Source organism: Lycium barbarum, chromosome 3 (assembly GCF_019175385.1).
Source record: "Lycium barbarum isolate Lr01 chromosome 3, ASM1917538v2, whole genome shotgun sequence".
In the NCBI taxonomy this organism is placed as follows: domain Eukaryota; kingdom Viridiplantae; phylum Streptophyta; class Magnoliopsida; order Solanales; family Solanaceae; genus Lycium; species Lycium barbarum.
In genome coordinates this window covers 34,608,092-34,614,350 of record NC_083339.1, presented here as the reverse complement: position 1 = coordinate 34,614,350, position 6,259 = coordinate 34,608,092, and positions in this window count along the sequence as shown.

Below are 6,259 nucleotides of genomic sequence, written 5' to 3'. Positions count from 1 at the left end.
ATACCCTCCTCCAATCTATTGGACCAGAAATATCCTCAACATATTTTTTGGCTTAAAAATATCCCTAACTTATTGAATTTGACTAACAAAAAGTAAAAAACCCTTCTTCCACCTATTGGAGTAAAAATGTCCTCAACATTATTTTTTTACTTAAAAACATCCTTATAACTAATAATTGACTAAAATAAAAAAGTGATTGCTTGCGCTCTCTTCTCTCCTAGAAACCTCATGCAAATCCTAACCTAAACCCTACTTTAGTCGATCTATGGCCATGCCGGCCACTAGCAGCCTCTTCCGATCAACATCTCTCCCCATTTCCCTCCACTACCTTTAACACAATCCCACACAACCAAAGATATTGTCCAGACTCCTCCCGCTAACCCTACTTCTCCTCCAAACTTTGCTCAAACACTTATGAACGTCACAAATCCCATGTCCAAGCCCAATTGTGATCCCATCCCTATCAAGAATATTATTTATATCGATGGTATACTTTTTGTGAAGTGGACAACTGCTAAAGTGTCAAGAACGGAGGCATTGGAAAACTTGCAGTATGCCATTGTTGGTGAGTTTTCTTATGGTTGGCCTAAAGTGGACTAGTTGATAAAGATCATTCCTCAGCAATGTGGAGTGAAAGAACACTGTCAAGTAGGTTTTTTCAGAAATAGACATGTTTTGATTAGGTGTACGTTAATGGAGGATTTCATCAACATCTCATCTAAAAGTGCTTTCTGGTTGAAGTCTAAGGATGGATTTACTTACCAAATGCGACCCCTTATATATGATTCAAACTTTAAACTTGATGAACAAACTTCTATTGCGATGGCTGAGATATCTTTTCCAAATCTACTTCCCACTTTCTTCGTCAAGGAATCATTATTTACTCTAGCATCTGCAGTTGGTAAGCCCTTACAACTTGATTTGGCTACTATTAACAAAACAAGGCCAAACTATGCTAGAGTTAAAGTTCATATGGACATACTTGCTGACCTTCCTAAATTTGTAATGATGGAAATAGAGGATGAAGTGCCAAAGGAAATTAGATATGATAAAGTGAAAATTCAGTATGACTTTCTCCCAAAATACTGCACTAAATGCATGTTACAAGGCCACCCTATTGATGAATGTAGAGTTCTACATCCAGAACTAGGTAAAGCTGCTAAAAAAGAAGAGAAAGTTAAAAAAAAACTCAACAACTAGTGGAGAGTAAGAAGCAAAATCAAGGAATGCATGAAAGATTTCAGGAAGGAACAAAACAATGCATGCTTTGTTCTAAAAGTATTATCAAGTGGTAAGGTGGTTTCATATCCATGAAGCAAGAATAACAAGGAGAAGAAAAGTGATAACAATGCAAGTAATTAGTACTCAGTTCTTTCATTCCACTAGGAGGGTGAAGCAAGGAGATCCTCTATGTCCAGCTTTATTCATTTTATCAACTGAAGTATTGACTAGAGCACAGAACTCTTTGTTTGAAAACAATGACTTTAGAGGCTATTAAATGCCAAAATGGAGTGCTGATTTAAACCACTTTGCAGATGCAGATGATACAATAATCTTAACATCTGCAGATTCAAAATCTTTGGACCTCATAATGGGTACTTTAGAGGAGTATGAACAGGTTCCAGGACAGAAAATCAATAAAGAAAAAACTTCTTTTTACATACATAACAAAGTATCAAATTTTTTGGTCCGACAAGTTGAAGCAGCAACAGGTTTTTCAAGAAGGACTTTTCCTTTCACCTACTTAGGATGCCCAATACCATATGCAAGGAAGAGGAAGGCTAATTACAATGAACTGATAAAAAAGGTGAAAAATAAACTGTAGGCTTGGAAAGGCAAATTATTCTCATTTGGTGAAAAGCAGTTTTAATTACAAGTGTTCTCAAGAGTATGTTCATCCCTTTGTTATCAGCAATAAGGCCACCAAAACATGTCATAAATGATTTGCATAGATTTTTTGCAAAATTCTTTTGGAACAACAAAGAAGAAGGAAGAAGCAAGCATTGGTCCTCATGTTGAAAATGTGTTTACCAAAAGATAAAGGCGTCTACGCTTTAGATCAGTTTATAATGTCTCCAAAGCTTTGTGTGTTAAGTTATGGTGGAAATTTAGAACAACAAATACACTTTTGGCAAATTACACTTGGAAAAAGTGTTGTAACAAATCGTTTTCTTAGACTGTTCAATGGAAAGGTGGTTCACAAGGGTGGAAGATGATCCTTATAGCTAGGGATAGTATAAAACTAGTGATTTGGTGGGAACCTACAAGTGGCACTGCAAATGTTTGGTTTGACAACTGGACAAAATTGAGAGCACAATATTATGTTGTTCCAGAAAACTTTTCGATGGATGAGAGGGTTCAAGAACTTATTAAGAATGGGAGATGGAATGTGGGAAAGTTGCAGGAAATTTTCTCAGAAGATATAATAGATCACATCACTCAGGAGCTAGAAATTCATGAAACATCAGAGGAGTGGGATCAACCTAGATGGATGATGACCTCATCTGGTAAATTATCTGCTGGGAGTGCATGGGAACTGCTAAGGAGGAAATCCAATAAGTCTAATGATTTCAAGATACTGTGGTTTAAAATTCTTTCTTTTTATGGAGACTGTGCAAGTTTAAAATACCAGTTGAGAGGTGCTAAGAAGTATTGGAATGGATATTGAGGCAAGGTGTTGTTGCTGATAATTTGAAACTATAGATCATTTGTTTATTACAGGTACAGTAGCAACAAAGGTGTAGAGATATTTCAAAGCTGCAACTAGTATAAATGAACCATTAGTTCTAATAAAATAATGATACGACACCAAAGTGCACAACTCATTCAAAGTCTTTCACTTGTAGCCAAACTATGGAGTTTCAAGCCTTGCAAGTTATGTTCATGCAAAGAGGAGCATTGGAGGCCCTTGAAGGATATCACACATGGGTGTACAGTGTGTCAATGATAGCTTGAAGTGAAGATGAAGATGAAGGCGAAAGAGTGGAGGCCACAAAAATTGGCTAGTGGCAGATTGAGATGGAAAGCCCATTTTGGGCTATATTTGCAAAGGTCACATTTGGCCTTAGTTGTAATAAAGGCAAACTATAAATAGGAGCCTTAGTTATTTTCATTAGTTAGCTTGTATTGATGGTAAACATATCTTTGAGTGATAGTTTGTTCAGTTGAGTAGTCATAGATCTAAGAGTGTGCTTTCTTCGTTGTTAATGAAACATTTTCGTTGATTTTATTATTGAGTTGCTCACTTGTGGAATTATTTGGGATTACTCTTAGTTGAATTTCAAATAGTATTGGTTCCTTTAGTTGGATTCGATTGAGAGGATTTGGTGTCCAATCCAAGTTTGCTCATAAACCCATTACTAATTGTGTCTTGCTTCTATCTTATTTTCCTTACATTTACTTTATTGTTATTTTCTTAGAGTTTCTACATAAGAATTCTATCATTTGGTATCAGAGCTTAGGCTAAAGAGTTGTTCCAACAATTCTTAATCCTTAGACTGTTTCAATTTGAAAATAAAAAATAAAAAAATCTGAATATTCAAAAATTCCCAAAAAAAAAATGTTTAATCTATCTTGTTTGTTGTTTTTGACACTATATTCTTGTTCCCTAGTGTTGTTAGAGCCTAGATCTAAAGTTTCAAGTCATTTGGAGAAGTTTGGATAGTTCACCATTGTTGACCTTCAAAGCTTGATGAAAAAGTTGATGGGTCTTGAAGATTGATAAAAATTAAAGGCTCAAACCTATTGGGATTTGTTTATCTCGTGATAGAGGCTCAAGATCCGAAGTTTGGGAGCATTTCGACTTGATTTGAAGAATTTGAAAAATTTGAATGTTCAAGGTGTTCTTGAAGATTTTCATATCTTGTTGCGGAAGATGGTGCCAAAAGTAAGGTTTAATCTAAGATCCCAAGTACAAATTTTGGAAATGTGTTTTCAGGCTCAAAAGGAGTAAATACTAGGTTGAGTGGGCCCAAGGAAGTTACAAGATTCAAAAAATTTGGCCCAAAGTTCGAGGAAGAAAGTACAAATATGTAATCACTAAAGAGTTTTACGGTGGCCAATTACGGACCGCAAAATTGTTTTGTGAACCGTAATTCCGAAGCTTGAATTTGACACTCAGAAATCAAACTCTCTGAATCTTTTCATGGTCCATCAGAACGGATCGTAAAAAAATTCAGAGATCGTAAAAGTGAGGCGTAGAATTATATACGGTTCGTAAATTTTCAAGCCATCACCGTATTTCTGGTATTGTCTCAAGCCTCAAAATCTCATCTCATCTCACTTCAATTTTCAAATTTTTCTTGATCCGTGATTGTAGTTGGTTTTGTGTCGTATTTCAGAGTAAGGAGCAAAAAAAAAAAAAAAAGAGTATAGAAATTTTAAAATTTTCGTTATTTCAAATTGATACCTTGGATCAATTGGGGCTTCAAGGCCGTGTTTTCAAGTTATCACACAATCGACCCCAAAATTTTATTTATTTCCCTATTCTCGCATTTCGTTCTTGTGTCTCTCAACCAGTTTGCATTTAGTAGTTGTTCCTACTTGTGTCTACTAGTTCTTGTGTCCGTATTTTATTTCTTGCTAATTTCTTTCTAGCTTTTCTCGTTTGAATTCGTTTTTAATTTCTTGGCTCAAGTCTGTTAGCGTTATCGAGTCATCCGTTGTTCAATTTGACAAGAATTTATTCCTCTAAGTAGGCTTAGTAACCTTGTGAATTGATTGGACACGAGGTTCTATACTAACTTTGGAAGAGCACTAGAGTGTGGTATGGATTGAGTGCAAACACGAGTGATGTGAGAAACGTTTGCTACTAACATCGTTTGTTGAGTTTTGCAGGTACAATGACTAACTTTGGAAAACATTCTTAAGAAGGGGAGGACCCGGTGTCCCTTATAAGTTCGATATCCCTCATCCTTAAGGAGTTTTCCGGATTGAAGGCGGAAGTAGGAGAGGTGAAGGAACAAATGGGAAATTTGGAGTCTAGGGTGGTTCAAGTTGAACGTACAAGTCGAATGGGGACTCCAAAATCTAATGTTGGAGAGGACACAAGTAAGAACCCAAGTACATCACCAACTCTTACTCCCGGGCAAATGTATACATTATGCCTTCCTAACCTCACCTCTTCACCTACCCAAAAGACCTAACACCACCAACCACTAACATTCGAAAATACCAACACTCAAGCCTTTATGAGGCCAACCAATCCTTACACACACCCCTAAATATATCGCCCGCCCCAAGATGAACCACCATCACAAATGACCCCACGAGTAGCCTCACAAAATACTCCGCAAACACCCTCCACAATACCATTACCAACAATAATTTCAAAACCCTCTTTTTGATGATGAGGTTGAGGAAATCGCCCAAGAGAGATGGTTGGATGAGCTACTATATGGAGGAACATATGGGCATATTTCTAATCGAGGGAGAGGGAGATAAGGAGGTATTGGGCGGCCCCATGGTTATGAGGATCGGGGTAGATGGCAAGGTTGACAAAGAGCGAAATTTGAACACCATCAAGGTGAACCTTCCTTCTTTCAAAGGAAGTAGTGACCCGAAGAGTTCCTTGAGTGGAAGATACAAAGTGAGAGGATCTTTCTCACTAATAATATTTCTGATGCTTTAAAGTCAAGATATGCCTTACACAATTAGAAGGATATGTATCCACTTGTTGGGAGTCTAAGAAGCAGGATAGAGCTTAGCAACACATCTATGACATTCCCACTTGGCACGAGTTGGTTGAGCTTATTGAAGAAAGGTTTGTGACCTCTGACTACTACTAAAGTGTGCTTAAAAAGGTTTACATGCTAAGACAAGGCCATAAGAGTGTTGAGGAATACTTTAATAAGTTTGAAAACTTGAGGATGAAATCCAAGGTCGAAGAGCATTTGAACTACACCGTGATAAGATTTGTAGCTAACTTGAATCATGAGATCTTCAAACCCATGAGGCTACAAACTTATAGAGGTTTAGAGAAAGCTTTTCATGTTGCTTCCAAGGTTCAAGCGGATATGAAGGAGGAAAAGTCGTATAAGGAAAAGAGTACTCCATCTTCATAATGGAGTAAGGGTAAGGACAAATGTAAACCGTCGTCCACGTAGGAAAAATCCAAGAATACTACTCAAACTCCTCAAAACAAAGTTGAATACAAGGCCAAGGGAGATGACAAGGCAAAAAGAGGTAACAATGCTAAACTCATCTTCCCTTGTCCTTCTACCATTCAATGTTTCAAATGTCAGGTAGAGGGCATATTGCA